The sequence below is a fragment of the Oncorhynchus gorbuscha genome, unplaced genomic scaffold, assembly GCF_021184085.1.
Source record: "Oncorhynchus gorbuscha isolate QuinsamMale2020 ecotype Even-year unplaced genomic scaffold, OgorEven_v1.0 Un_scaffold_750, whole genome shotgun sequence".
Taxonomy (NCBI): Eukaryota; Metazoa; Chordata; class Actinopteri; order Salmoniformes; family Salmonidae; genus Oncorhynchus; species Oncorhynchus gorbuscha.
In genome coordinates, this window is record NW_025745793.1 from 16,175 (window position 1) to 31,933 (window position 15,759).

Genomic DNA, 15,759 nt, shown 5'->3' on the forward strand with positions numbered 1-15,759 from the left:
ATATGTGCCGTCGCTTTGAAATAAGTAAGCAAGGTTAGTTTGTATTTCATCCAACAATCTGTGCTACAAATTATGGCTACATTATATGCAAGTTCTTCAACTTTTTGAGTGACACAAAGATGCTTATCGACATGGTGAAAATGCAACAGCTGTTAATCACACCCACTTTGACTTTATATAGTGCACCAAGAGATACTTTCTTGCTTACGACCACACCGGCCTGAGTACGCCTGATCTCGTCTGATCTCGGAAGCTAAGCAGGTTCGGGCCTGGTTAGTACTTGGATGGGAGACCGCCTGGGAATACCAGGTGCTGTAAGCTTTTTGTCAACCCTTTGTCCGTTTCTTCCCACAAGGCTGAAATATGTGCCGTCGCTTTGAAATAAGTAAGCAAGGTTAGTTTGTATTTCATCCAACAATCTGTGCTACAAATTATGGCTACATTATATGCAAGTTCTTCAACTTTTTGAGTGACACAAAGATGCTTATCGACATGGTGAAAATGCAACAGCTGTTAATCACACCCACTTTGACTTTATATAGTGCACCAAGAGATACTTTCTCGCTTACGACCACACCGGCCTGAGTACGCCTGATCTCGTCTGATCTCAGAAGCTAAGCAGGTTCGGGCCTGGTTAGTACTTGGATGGGAGACCGCCTGGGAATACCAGGTGCTGTAAGCTTTTGTCAACCCTTTGTCCGTTTCTTCCCACAAGGCTGAAATATGTGCCGTCGCTTTGAAATAAGTAAGCAAGGTTAGTTTGTATTTCATCCAACAATCTGTGCTACAAATTATGGCTACATTATATGCAAGTTCTTCAACTTTTGAGTGACACAAAGATGCTTATCGACATGGTGAAAATGCAACAGCTGTTAATCACACCCACTTTGACTTTATATAGTGCACCAAGAGATACTTTCTCGCTTACGACCACACCGGCCTGAGTACGCCTGATCTCGTCTGATCTCGGAAGCTAAGCAGGTTCGGGCTGGTTAGTACTTGGATGGGAGACCGCCTGGGAATACCAGGTGCTGTAAGCTTTTTGTCAACCCTTTGTCCGTTTCTTCCCACAAGGCTGAAATATGTGCCGTCGCTTTGAAATAAGTAAGCAAGGTTAGTTTGTATTTCATCCAACAATCTGTGCTACAAATTATGGCTACATTATATGCAAGTTCTTCAACTTTTTGAGTGACACAAAGATGCTTATCGACATGGTTGTGAGCGCACCTGGAGGAGGGTGAGGTCTGCACTTTGCCGTTACAGGGCACAGACTGTGAGAGCCGCCAATAAACGTAGGATTAAGAGTCCAAGGTATTGTTGCGGCCAGAGAGTGTGGCTTTCCACTCGCAACCTTCCTCTTACGACAGCTTCTCGTAAGTTGACTCCGCGGTTCATTGGTCCGTTCCGTGTCTCCCAGGTCGTCAATCCTGTCGCTGTGCGACTGCTTCTTCCGCGACATCTTCGTCGCGTCCATCCTGTCTTCCATGTCTCCTGTGTCAAGCCCTTTCTTCGCACCCCCGTTCGTCTTCCCTCCCCCCCTCCCGTCCTTGTCGAGACCGCACCTATTTACAAGGTACGTAGGATCATGGACATGCGTTCTCGGGGACGGGGTCACCAATACTTAGTGGATTGGGAGGGTTACGGTCCTGAGGAGAGGATTTGGGTTCCGTCTCGGGACGTGCTGGACCGTTCACTGATTGATGATTTCCTCCGTTGCCGCCAGGATTCCTCCTCGAGTGCGCCAGGAGGCGCTCGGTGAGTGGGGGTACTGTCATGTTTTGTCTTATATTGTCTTGTCATTTTGCTTTTCCTTCTGTTCGTTTTCCCCCTGCTGGTCTTTTTAGGTTCGTTCCCTTTTTTCTCTCTCCCTCCCTCTCTCTCTTCTCTCTATCGTTCCGTTCCTGCTCCCAGCTGTTCCTGTTCCCCTAATCAATCATTTAGTCTTTCCACTCCTGTTCCCTATCTTTTCCCCTGATTAGAGTCCCTATTTCTCCCCTTGTTTTCCGTTTCTGTCCTGTCGGATCCTTGTATATTGTTCACCGTGCTGTGTCTTTGTATCGCCCTGTCGTGTCGTGTTTCCCTCAGATGCTGCGTGGTGAGCAGGTGTCTGAGCAACTTATAGGAGATATTAGGGTTAATTACCTTGCTCAAGTGCATATTGACAGATTAACCTTTCGGTTACTGGCCAAACATTCTGAACCGCTAGGTTACCTGCCAGCCACAGCTGGCAGCACACAAGTAATCAATTCAGAGTGCAGCTGCATGCAACCCGATTGTAATGCCTGTGGTAAACTATAAATAGTAGAAATACATATACAAATATTGAAAAGATTTTATGAGACAACTCAAAAATTGCAACATGAAAATATTGTACCATTTACATTATGCAATTTATTGACGGTCCCTAACCTGCCCCGGAGATAGGCTATCCAAAGTCAGGTCGCACAGCAGCCAGCTGAAGCTAATTGGCAAAATAATTTGGCTAACTCTTCCCACCTGCGAACACACATATGAGACACCCACAGTAAACCACCCCAAAACCAACTCAACTCACGTTTGAGTTCAGTCATGGCTGCTAGCATTTCTTATTGAACCAAATTTAAAACGAGGTCAAATCAGGAAGTAGGACCACTATTGTTTTCACTATATATTTTACCTCTTGGGGATGTTATTCGAAAACATAATGTAAACTTTCACTGCTATGCGGATGACACACAGCTGTACATTTCAATGAAACATGGTGAAGCCCCAAAATTGCCCTCGCTAGAAGCATGTGTTTCAGACATAAGGAAGTGGATGGCTGCAAACTTTCTACTATTAAACTCGGACAAAACAGAGATGCTTGTTCTAGGTCCCAAGAAACAAAGAGATCTTCTGTTGAATCTGACAATTAATCTTAATGGTTGTACAGTCGTCTCAAATAAAACTGTGAAGGACCTCGGCGTTACTCTGGACCCTGATCTCTCTTTTGAAGAACATATCAAGACCATTTCGAGGACAGCTTTTTTCCATCTACGTAACATTGCAAAAATCAGAAACTTTCTGTCCAAAAATGATGCAGAAAAATTAATCCATGCTTTTGTCACTTCTAGGTTAGACTACTGCAATGCTCTATTTTCCGGCTACCCGGATAAAGCACTAAATAAACTTCAGTTAGTGCTAAATACGGCTGCTAGAATCCTGACTAGAACCAAAAAATTTGATCATATTACTCCAGTGCTAGCCTCTCTACACTGGCTTCCTGTCAAAGCAAGGGCTGATTTCAAGGTTTTACTGCTAACCTACAAAGCATTACATGGGCTTGCTCCTACCTACCTCTCTGATTTGGTCCTGCCGTACATACCTACACGTACGCTACGGTCACAAGACGCAGGCCTCCTAATTGTCCCTAGAATTTCTAAGCAAACAGCTGGAGGCAGGGCTTTCTCCTATAGAGCTCCATTTTTATGGAACGGTCTGCCTACCCATGTCAGAGACGCAAACTCGGTCTCAACCTTTAAGTCTTTACTGAAGACTCATCTCTTCAGTGGGTCATATGATTGAGTGTAGTCTGGCCCAGGAGTGGGAAGGTGAACGGAAAGGCTCTGGAGCAACGAACCGCCCTTGCTGTCTCTGCCTGGCCGGTTCCCCTCTTTTCACTGGGATTCTTTGCCTCTAACCCTGTTACGGGGGCTGAGTCACTGGCTTGCTGGGGCTCTCTCGTGCCGTCCCTGGGGGGGGTGCTTCACCTGGGTGGGTTGATTCACTGTTGTGGTCGGCCTGTCCGGGTTCCCCCCCCCCCTTGGGTTGTACCGTGTCGGAGATCTTTGTGGGCTATACTCGGCCTTGTCTCAGGATGGTAAGTTGGTGGTTGAAGATTTCCCTCTAGTGGTGTGGGGGCTGTGCTTTGGCAAAGTGGGTGGGGTTATATCCTTCCTGTTTGGCCCTGTCCGGGGGTGTCCTCGGATGGGGCCACAGTGTCTCCTGACCCCTCCTGTCTCAGCCTCCAGTATTTATGCTGCAGTAGTTTATGTGTCGGGGGGCTGGGGTCAGTTTGTTTATCTGGAGTACTTCTCCTGTCCTATTCAGGTGTCCTGTGTGAATCTAAGTGTGCGTTCTCTAATTCTCTCCTTCTCTCTTTCTTTCTCTCTCTCGGAGGACCTGAGCCCTAGGACCATGCCCCAGGACTACCTGACATGATGACTCCTTGCTGTCCCCAGTCCACCTGGCCATGCTGCTGCTCCAGTTTCAACTGGCCTGGGCCCTAGGACCATGTCTCAGGACTACCTGACATGAGGACTCCTTGCTGTCCCCAGTCCACCTGGCCATGCTCCTGCTCCAGTTTTAACTGTTCTGCCTTACTATTATTCAACCATGCTGGTCATTTATGAACATTTGAACATCTTGGCCACGTTCTGTTATAATCTCCACCCGGCACAGCCAGAAGAGGACTGGCCACCCCACATATGCTCTCTCTAATTCTCTCTTTCTTTCTTTCTCTCTCTCGGAGGACCTGAGCCCTAGGACCGTGCCCCAGGACTACCTGACATGATGGCTCCTTGCTGTCCCCAGTCCACCTGACTGTGCTGCTGCTCCAGTTTCAACTGTTCTGCCTTATTATTATTTGACCATGCTGGTCATTTATGAACATTTGAACATCTTGGTCATGTTCTGTTATAATCTCTACCCGGCACAGCCAGAAGAGGACTGGCCACCCCACATAGCCCGGTTCCTCTCTAGGTTTCTTCCTAGGTTTTGGCCTTTCTAGGGAGTTTTTCCTAGCCACCGTGCTTTTACACCTGCATTGTTTGCTGTTTGGGGTTTTAGGCTGGGTTTCTGTACAGCACTTTGAGATATCAGCTGATGTACGAAGGGCTATATAAATAAATTTGATTTGATTTGATTTGAAGTGCAGTTCTCCTTTAAAACTAACTAATGACATGTTATACAACTACCTTGCTTCCTTGCAGATGAGCCAAGGAGGTGGACAGATAAGAACAGCAGACAAGTGGAGCACTTAGAACAGCAGCCAGGGGCAACTGGTAGGGAAGAGGATGATTTACGTAACACAGACACAGGCCAAAAATAAGTTAAGCTACCCAGTATCCACTTGAACGTTTTGGATTGCAAAACTAAAGAGTCACACCAGACAAGACAGAGAAATAGCAACAGAATAATATTATATGACTGAGAGAGACATAAGAAGAACAGAACAGGCTATAACTGAAGAGGATAGACAGTAACAAACAAGAACCCGAGACAGCCACAGACAAGACAGAAAAAGTGACAGAAGAGATGGAGAGAGAACAGAGGTGGGTTGAGCACACAGTAGACTGTATCACTTCAACCTGCTATATAGATTCTAACTCTATTTGCACAAATTATAACAGGTGAAATACAGACCGTGAAAAAGTTAAATATGGTTTACAAAGAATTTGCAGGTGAGGTGAAAATGCCAGAGAAATTACCATTACATTCTTTTTTACATCTAGGACAACCCAGGGCAATGAAACTGATTCCAGAGGCCGACCCAAAACAACTTAGGAGGCACGCACACCATCCACCACTTTTTTGTATTTTTTATTAACCAGGTAGGCTAGTTGAGAACAAGTTCTCATTTACAACTGCGACCTGGCCAAGATACTTCAAATTTCTTAGCTATGTGTCACAGTCAGGAGAAGGTCAAAATGATGACTACAGTGTCATGTGCCTGTTTGCTACCTGGCAACAACAACCATCATCTTGGTATGATGTCACTGTGCCAGATTACTTGCTGTGGACTACACAGACATCTTATAGAAAAGTAAAGGGCTGACATGACAATGTTTTGACAATGTTTTCAGTTTTTTAATTGGTTTGAGCGGGAACCGGGGAGGAGAACAAGGAAAACCTGTTTGTCCTGCTAAGTAGAAAAAAAGCCGCTCTGAGGAAAGGATTGTTTAGGGGTGGAGAAAATTCCATGATACTGACAGACAGTACCAAAGAACACAGAAGACAGCAGAGGATTTTGTAGAACTTTTAAACATTTATTGAATTATTTTAAAACTCCTACAGGATCGGTGGGTCCCCCATGGGACAGTTGAGCTAACGTAGGCTAATATGATTAGCATGAGGTTGTAACTAGCAATAACATTTTGCAGGACATAGACATATCTGATATTGTCATAAATCTTAAAATCTTGTTAATTGAACTGCAATGTCCAATTTACAGTAGCTACTCCAGTGAAATAATGCCATGCTACTGTTAGAGGAGAGTCCACAGCTATGAACTTGAAAATGTATTAATAAACCAATTAGGCACATTTTGGCAGTCTTGATACAACATTTGAACAGAAATGCAATGGTTCATTGGATCAGTCTAAAACTTTGCAAACTTTTAAGATTGACATCGAGGGTCCCTGTGTAATAACTTCAACAAAGTACTGAGCAAAGGGTCTGAATACTTATGTAAATGTGATCTTTCCGTTTTTCTTTTTAATAGATTAGCAAACATTTCTAAAAACCTGTTTTTGCTTTGTCATTATGGGGTATTGTGTGTAGATTGGCGAGGGGAAAAAATATTTAATCAATTTTAGAATAAGGATGTAACGTAACAAAATGTGGAAAAAGTCAAGGGGTCTGAATACTTTCCAAAGGCACTGTATTTTTTTTAAATATTATTATCCAACATTTTTATCAGGGGGTGCAGCAGCACCCTCAGCACCCTTACTTCCCGCAGGTAGGGGTGCTGTATTAATCTTTATTCACCAACCTACTTACTTTTTCTATTATTTCTGCACTGTCGACAGGTTAACCTACAAGTAGCCATTTTATTGCACTGTGTACTCCATGTATATCATGTGTATATGACAAATAAACAAACTTGAACTTGAACTTAGAAGGGAAGGGGGGGTAGCCAGAAAGAGAGGGGAAAAGAAGAAAAATACATAGGCTTTTAGATGGTGTCCCCAAATGTTAAGTAATCTAGAAATCTCACATTAGCTGGTAGAACTGACAAAATTAAATTAATCAGTCTTCTAATTTATTCCATTCCACAGTTTTTTTGTGTGTTTTTTTTGGCTCATGTCTTTATGTTCATATAGCCTAGGGGCTATGTAGCTTCTTATCTATCATGTTTAGATTTATATTGCTCTGTTATGCGGACACTTGAATTTTTCTTTATAGTTCAGTTGCCCTGGTCGTGTCAGTATACAGTAACTTTAAAGAGCAAATGCTCCTAAAAAGCAACTTCTCATTTAGAAAACCGCGTATATGCCATCATATAGTCAGAAACATTTATTCTACTGTCAAAACTGACAACAAAGTGTAAATAGGATCATTTTGGTCATAAAGTCAGTCTCGTACAAAACTTTTTTTGTCATTTAGTAGACACTCCTATCCAGTGCAACTTATAGGAGATATTAGGGTTAATTACCTTGCTCAAGTGCATATTGACAGATTAACCTTTCGGTTACTGGCCCAACATTCTGAACCGCTAGGTTACCTGCCAGCCACAGCTGGCAGCACACAAGTAATCAATTCAGAGTGCAGCTGCATGCAACCCGATTGTAATGCCTGTGGTAAACTATAAATAGTAGAAATACATATACAAATATTGAAAAGATTTTATGAGACAACTCAAAAATTGCAACATGAAAATATTGTACCATTTACATTATGCAATTTATTGACGGTCCCTAACCTGCCCCGGAGATAGGCTATCCAAAGTCAGGTCGCACAGCAGCCGGCTGAAGCTAATTGGCAAAATAATTTGGCTAACTCTTCCCACCTGCGAACACACATATGAGACACCCACAGTAAACCACCCCAAAACCAACTCAACTCACGTTTGAGTTCAGTCATGGCTGCTAGCATTTCTTATTGAACCAAATTTAAAACGAGGTCAAATCAGGAAGTGCAGTTATCCTTTAAAACTAACTAATGCCATGTTATACAACTACCTTGCTTCCTTGCAGATGAGCCAAGGAGGTGGACAGATAAGAACAGCAGACAAGTGGAGCACTTAGAACAGCAGCCAGAGGCAACTGGTAGGGAAGAGGATGATTTACGTAACACAGACACAGGCCAAAAATAAGTTAAGCTACCCAGTATCCACCTGAACGTTTTGGATTGCAAAACTAAAGAGTCACACCAGACAAGACAGAAACAGCAACATAAGAATAAATGATAGAGGCACCAGACAAGACAGAGAAATAGCAACAGAATAATATTATATGATTGAGAGAGACATAAGAAGAACAGAACAGGCTATAACTGAAGAGGATAGACAGTAACAAACAAGAACCCGAGACAGCCACAGACAAGACAGAAAAAGTGACAGAAGAGATGGAGAGAGAACAGAGGTGGGTTGAGCACACAGTAGACTGTATCACTTCAACCTGCTATATAGATTCTAACTCTATTTGCACAAATTATAACAGGTGAAATATAGACAGTGAAAAAGTTAAATATGGTTTACAAAGAATTTGCAGGTGAGGTGAAAATGCCAGAGAAATTACCATTACATTCTTTTTTACATCTAGGACAACCCAGGGCAATGAAACTGATTCCAGAGGCCGACCCAAAACAACTTAGGAGGCACGCACACCATCCACAGCTTTTTTGTATTTTTTATTAACCAGGTAGGCTAGTTGAGAACAAGTTCTCATTTACAACTGCGACCTGGCCAAGATACTTACAAATTTCTTAGCTATGTGTCACAGTCAGGAGAAGGTCAAAATGATGACTACAGTGTCATGTGCCTGTTTGCTACCTGGCAACAACAACCATCATCTTGGTATGATGTCACTGTGCCAGATTACTTGCTGTGGACTACACAGACATCTTATAGAAACGTAAAGGGCTGGCATGACAATGTTTTGACAATGTTTTCAGTTTTTTAATTGGTTTGAGCGGGAACCGGGGAGGAGAACAAGGAAAACCTGTTTGTCCTGCTAAGTAGAAAAAAAGCCGCTCTGAGGAAAGGATTGTTTAGGGGTGGAGAAAATTCCATGACACTGACAGACAGTACCAAAGAACACAGAAGACAGCAGTTGATTTTGTAGAACTTTTAAACATTTATTGAATTATTTTAAAACTCCTACAGGATCGGTGGGTCCCCCACGGGACAGTTGAGCTAACGTAGGCTAATATGATTAGCATGAGGTTGTAACTAGCAATAACATTTTGCAGGACATAGACATATCTGATATTGTCATAAATCTTAAAATCTTGTTAATTGAACTGCAATGTCCAATTTACAGTAGCTACTCCAGTGAAATAATGCCATGCTACTGTTAGAGGAGAGTCCACAGCTATGAACTTGAAAATGTATTAATAAACCAATTAGGCACATTTTGGCAGTCTTGATACAATATTTGAACAGAAATGCAATGGTTCATTGGATCAGTCTAAAACTGTGCACATACACTGCTGCCATCTAGTGGCCAAAATCTAAATTGTCAAAGATGATGGTACAAAACATTTTTCTTTGTATTATCTTTTACCAGATCTAATGTGTAATATTCTCCTTCGTTAATTTAACATTTCCACAAACTCCAAAGTGTTTCCTTTCAAATGGTACCAAGAATATGCATATCCTTGCTTCAGGTCCTGAGCTCCAGGCAGTTAGATTTGTGTCCTTTTATGTGAAAATTTGCAAAGTCATCCAGCCATCACATACAGTATACACATTTACACTTTTAAAAGTTTTTAAAAGTCAAAAATGTTTCAGATATACCCAATCAGTCAAGCCATTCATGGTTAGTACACGGCTAACATCAAATTAGTACGCAGAGTTCTTCCCAAACAAGAAAGTACCTTAGATAAATTTCCAGTTAACCTAGATATCCCAATAACGATAACAGATAAACACATAGAACTTTAAAGCTTGTTACAGTAACTTAGTGTGCAGGCCAACTCAAATGAGCTGCTAACGTAATGTAGATAGGCAACTTTACATACTGTATAGCTATCTAAGTGAATTAAATATCACCATCTAGCTAACTTCATATCAGCTAGCTATCTATATTAATGTATTTATCATTTTAAAAAGCTTGCAATTGCATTTGTAGCTAGCTAGCTAAAAGCCATGGAAGAGGGTGAAAGGATTAGTAGCTCCAGCTGTCAGAGAATGGAGAGAGTAGACTAATATAGATAGGGCAGGTACCTTTGTAGGAGGACATTATGAAATGTTGATCCAGTTCCAGCACCTAGCGAGAGAAACTATGAGGATAGAGAGATAGAGAAAGATAATATTCAGTGCAATTTTAGTATAACAAAACCTGTTTCTTTGTGATGTTTTTTGTATTCATATACAGAGATCTGTGAAACCCTGTATGCAGATGAAGAGGTCCCAATGAATGTCCCAAGAGAATAAGAGTACATCTTTTTATACCATGGGTTATACACTGAGTGTACAAAACATTAGGAACACATTCGAAAGCATTCAACAGGGATACTGGCCCATGTTGACTCCAATACTTCCCACAGTTGTACGCCTGTCACCTACTACCACACTCTGTTCAAAGGCACTTAAATCTTTTGTCTTGCCCATTCACCCTCTGAATGGCACACATACAGTACACAATCCATGTCTCAATTGTCTCAAGGTATAAAAATAATTATTTAACCTGTATTCTCCCGTTCATCTACACTGTTCGAAATGCATTTAAGTTACATCAACAAGGTATCATAGCATTCACCTGGATTCACTTGGTCAGTCTATGTCATGGAAAGAGCAGTTGTTCCTAATGTTTTGTACACTCTGTGTATGTTAGCAAATGTTGTCAACAGAAATACAGTTTAAAAGTCACACACAATGGATAAACCTATTACAACTGGAGCAGGCCAACCCTGCTGGGTGTGCAGGCTTCTGTTCCAGCCCAGCACTAACGCACCTCTATTGCTGGGCTGGAATAGAAGTCTGCTCACCAAGTAGACCAAGGAACAGTGGAGCGAGGACTTTTTTTTTGTTCACCTGAAATTATGCCTTAGTAGTTATAGCCTACTTGTTACTAAGATGGCTAACCTTTACATATGACTTAACTTACTTACTTGTTAAAGTGTCGAGTCTTTGAAGTGAAGTGTTTAAACTTCTTTTAATTGTTAACTTGAAACAATTATTCAAGATAAATTAGTGTCAATGTTGATTAATCACAGATCACAATCCTCTAATCAAGAGGGAAAGTGAATGTGTATCTAATTTGTCTGTGATTCTGTGTTGTACTCTCGAAGGAACATTACAGTTTTGTTCAGTTGTAAGCACTCCAATTAGTTTTTGTTTGATTGTCACTCTCTCTCTGCATACTATGGCGGCAACACCTACAGTATGATGGCATTAGCTTTATTAGCATTTGCAATGCACGACTTGACATTGTGCATCTGAAGCAGAGAATAGCTTGACTCACACATTGTTTGATATTGTAGAGCTATACGTTCTCAATTTAAAAATGATACCAGTAGACAATAATACTTATTTTCCACCATAATTTGCAAATAAATTCATGAAAAATCCTACAATGTGATTTTCTGGATTTATTTTTCTCATTTTGTCTGTCATAGTTGAAGTGTACCTATGATGAAAATTACAGGCCTCTCTCATCTTTTTAAGTGGGAGAACTTGCACAATTGGTGGCTGACTAAATACTTTTTTTGCCCCACTGTATATTAAACCAGATTTTGTACATGCCTTGTGCTAGCAACAAATTGTTTAGTGCAAATCCAACCCTTGTTATCTAGGTAGTGAAATCTCTGCAAGCAGGAAATGATGGGATCCTTAGCATAAAACATACACATAACTAGTACTACCAAGTCTCCCAGGTCTGAATGGCACTTGGAGGTGCCACTGTGATAATGAAGATGGTTTGCCTAAGACTACCACAACAATTACATTGTCTATGCTAAATGTGTTTAAACTAGTATAAAGAAAGAATAGTTAGGCAAGTCGCTCTGGATAAGAGCGTCTGCTAAATGACTTAAATGTAAATGTATTAGGAATGCATTTTATTCAATTGGAGAAGGCAAAGCAGGGATGACTGTCACGCCCTGACCTCAGAAAGTATTTTTACGTCTCTATTTGGTTTGGTCAGGGTGTGATTTGGGGTGGGCATTCTATGTTTTGTTTTCTATGATTTTCTGTTTCTATGTTTTGTTTTCTATGATGTTCTGTTTCTATGTTTTGGCCGGGTATGGTTCTCAATCAGGGACAGCTGTCTATCGTTGTCTCTGATTGGGAACCATACTTAGGTAGCCCTTTTCTCTCCTTTCGTTGTGGGTAGTTGTCTTTGTTTGTGGCACTATAGCCCTTACGCTTCACAGGCGTTTTGTATGGTTTATTGTTTTGTTGGCGTCATTTTAAATAAAGGGAAAATGTATGCTCACCAAGCTGAGCTTTGGTCCAGTTCTTTCGACGGCCGTGACAATGACACAGAAAGTACTATTCATTTCATACAACAATATATCCTATTATTAAAGTACGGTGTGTTTATAATATCATAAACAATAATATTGTACATGTTGTTCCAAATTACATGTCATATATTCATACATGTGTAGCCTACATAAATAAATTACTGTGAAACTGTGTTTCTGTTAAATCAGCAGTCATTGCTGAAACCTTATTTTGGTTTAACGGGACACCTTTGTCATGACGACAAAGTGGAAGGTGCTCTCTATCAAATGGCACAACAGAATCATTTAGATTGACCAAGACCCAGCATATGACAACCATTTTGTCTAGCTAAGGGATGTCTCCTTTCATATCTTGACAAGGACAAAGAAGTAGAAGCTGATGCTGCAGCATTGCTCATCTTCACAGTTGGAATGTGGTCGACATGGGTGTCTTGATAGGGGTCAGCTGGTGAACCGACAGTACATAAAGAATTGAAAAGCACACCTAATGTTAGAGTATCTCTTCTTCAGGTTACCAATACCATCAGGGTTGTTGACTGTCCCATTAACAGGACAGTTGTCGCAGTGCCTTGTCACAATCGCAGATTTGAGAAAAACAGCAAATGTCGGTACATTTTAGGTGTCTTTAAGTGTCTTATATCGGCTGAAAGCTTAAATTCTTGTTATTATTACTGCACTGTCCAATTTACAGTAGCTATTACTGCGGAAAAATGCCATGCTATTGTTTAAGGAGAGCTCCTAACAACAAATAACTTTGTCACCACGATAGGTTTTATAAATTCCCTCTGAAGGTGAAATTTGTACTTTCATTCTGAAATGTTGCTCTGATTTATCATCCAAAGGGTCCCAAAGGCAACAGGAAGTGTTGTTTTGTTAGATAAAATAATTTTTCATATCATAAAAGGGTCCATATAGCATGCATGATCGATTTTTTATTTCCACTCAATTTGCAAAGAAATTAATCTGTGAAATTCTAACCCTAAACGTTGTTTCAACCAGTCAAATCACATTCGTATGAATTCCTCAGAGATCCTAGAACGTAACCAGACTTCGCTATATCATTAGGGGTTTAGTATATCCTATAGGACACCAAATTTGGTCAGAGAGCAATGCCTTCATGGCACGCCGATTGACGTCACATTGTACAATTTGTCTCTCCCTTTGTTGTAGGTCTAGATTAGATGGTTGCAATTGTGGTAGAAACTCTATAGTAAGAGAGACTGTAGATTCCTCAAACAACAACTTTATTCTAGGATTAGCAAAAATAAAGCAATTAATAACAACCACTCAACAGTGCATCGTTAGGAAAGCCCAATGAACAGAGTTGTCTCTCTCCTCTCTGTTCAGATTAAGATAGTTGACGTTGCCACCATTGTCTGTTCCTTCCTGCATGTTTCCACCCATCTACATTTCTGTAGATTGTGAAAACAGGACGTCACGTACAGAGATAGCACCCAAAGGGCTCTTACCTGTACACCCAGACTTATGACCAAGTCACATAAGACAAGCCTGTATTAGCAAAAATACTAACATATAACAATGGACAATTATCCAAATAAAAACAGCATGGTAGGTCTAATAAAACAGTATGTCATGAATATGTGATCGACCGCCTTGATTCGGTCTTATGTAGCAACATTTGAAATTGTGTTTTTTACATAGGATAAAAGCAGAGACACAGAGCTATATGGTATATCATACAGTGCATTTGAGCAACAATGAGAAAGTAATTCTGCTTTGAAAGTTAATAAACTTGTAACTTCACATTTGGAAAATGGCCTTTGAATGTTTTGGTACCTACTAGAAAGCTCTACTTTGTCTACACCCATTTAGCATCATTCACACCCTCTTAAGCTCTAGCTCCAGCCAGCTATCATTAGCCTGCTAGCTAACAGTATACTTTAACTTAAAATGAAAATACTTTGTCAAAATGAGAAATATGTAATATCTGAAAATATAGCTAGCTAGACTATCTTACCGTTGATCTGAAATCGGAGTAGATAGCCTGAGCGAATTTATCAGCTACGTCTATCAAAATTTGTTGCAGTGACATTCTATTGAAATGGATAATTGCATAGTGGAGTATTTTGTTAAGACATATAGCCAGCTAGCTAGCTAGCTAAACAATTAACCATAATCCTAACTCAGGACAATACTACCCTGCATGAATCTGCAGGTAGCTAACCAACCAGGTTCAATGTTAGCGAGCTAACATTAGGCTATAACTAGCCAAGCAAATGGCTCTGATATATGAATAGTAAGATCATACACATAATGTTAAGTAGTGAGCCAGATAGCTAACTTAAGCTAGCTAGTTAACAATACACTTTGACTTGAAATGAAAATACTTGATGTCAAAATTAGAAATGTGTAACATCTGAAAATGTACCTAGCTAGACTATCTTACCTGTATACATCATTGTTGGATGTTTCTCCCTGTCTCGCATGGCATGGTTGCTCTTAGTTTGGAGATTTAATCCAGAGACAGGTGTTTTCTCCATCTCCTTAGCTATCATACACTAATTCCACTTATTTCAAAACTCAGTCCTCCAAAAAGTGGAAAGCAATACTTATGCAGTTCTACTAAGCAATATATTTAAACAAATATCTAGTTTTGTATTTTTTAAATTTTTATATCAGGGGTGCTGCAGCACCTTCAGCACCCCTACTTCCCACAGCTATGCATTCAAGACAAGGTCATTTTTTATTGAGCTGTTTGTCAGTGTCAGCTGAGTAGGTGATACATTGTGAGTTGTCTTGTTAAAAAACATTCCACTATAAAACATTCCACTATGTCTCCAGTCATTCAAAGTGTCGTAGAATGTAGTGAAATGTGCTAACCAAAGCTAGCTAATGCTGGCTAACTTATTCTTATTGTTTACACCTGGTTAGCATAACAGCTAACAGTAACAACAAAAACAATTACCTTGTAAATTACCTCATCATTACCTCAAGAAAAGTTTGTACCAAAATATGTAACCTATTGAATAGCCTATCATTCTATAAAATAGATAAAATGCATTTTCCAATTGCAACGTTTGCCTATGCCCACGCATATTGTCAAGAAATGTTCTATTTTTAATACCCTCAAACACCAAGTTAGGCTCACCTCATTTCAAAATAGGCCATCATCACTGTCAATCATGAATGATAATCTTCACGTTTTACCTGTGAAACGTCCAAACTGCATCTGCATGCCAATCAGTTTTGTGGAAATATGCATTTAGATCGTCTTGAATTATTGTTTCATGAGCAAAGTAGAGCAGATGGTGTTAACAAACTATACTGAACAAAAAATATGAATGCAACATACAACATTTACAGTTCATTTAAGGAAATCAGTCAATTGAAATAAATTAATTAGGCCATGAAGCCATGGGTGGCATAGGC

The 15,759-nt window shown here is 40.4% G+C and overlaps 1 long non-coding RNA gene, 2 other non-coding genes and 1 pseudogene across 3 annotated transcripts; all 4 read left to right on the top strand.

The window, feature by feature from the left end:
- The first annotated feature begins 202 nt into the window (after positions 1 to 202).
- Positions 203 to 321, top strand: LOC124020049. Its single transcript, XR_006835890.1, has one exon. It is a non-coding gene; the product is annotated as a 5S ribosomal RNA (ribosomal RNA).
- Positions 322 to 563: 242 nt separating this feature from the next.
- LOC124020045 lies at positions 564 to 682 on the top strand. Its single transcript, XR_006835886.1, has one exon. It is a non-coding gene; the product is annotated as a 5S ribosomal RNA (ribosomal RNA).
- A 240-nt stretch (positions 683 to 922) lies between these two features.
- On the top strand, positions 923 to 1,040 carry LOC124020050 (annotated as a pseudogene).
- Positions 1,041 to 7,770: 6,730 nt separating this feature from the next.
- LOC124020044 lies at positions 7,771 to 12,108 on the top strand. Its single transcript, XR_006835885.1, has 3 exons — positions 7,771 to 8,321; positions 8,502 to 8,600; positions 10,278 to 12,108. It is a non-coding gene; the product is annotated as an uncharacterized LOC124020044 (long non-coding RNA).
- The last annotated feature ends 3,651 nt before the right edge of the window (positions 12,109 to 15,759 follow it).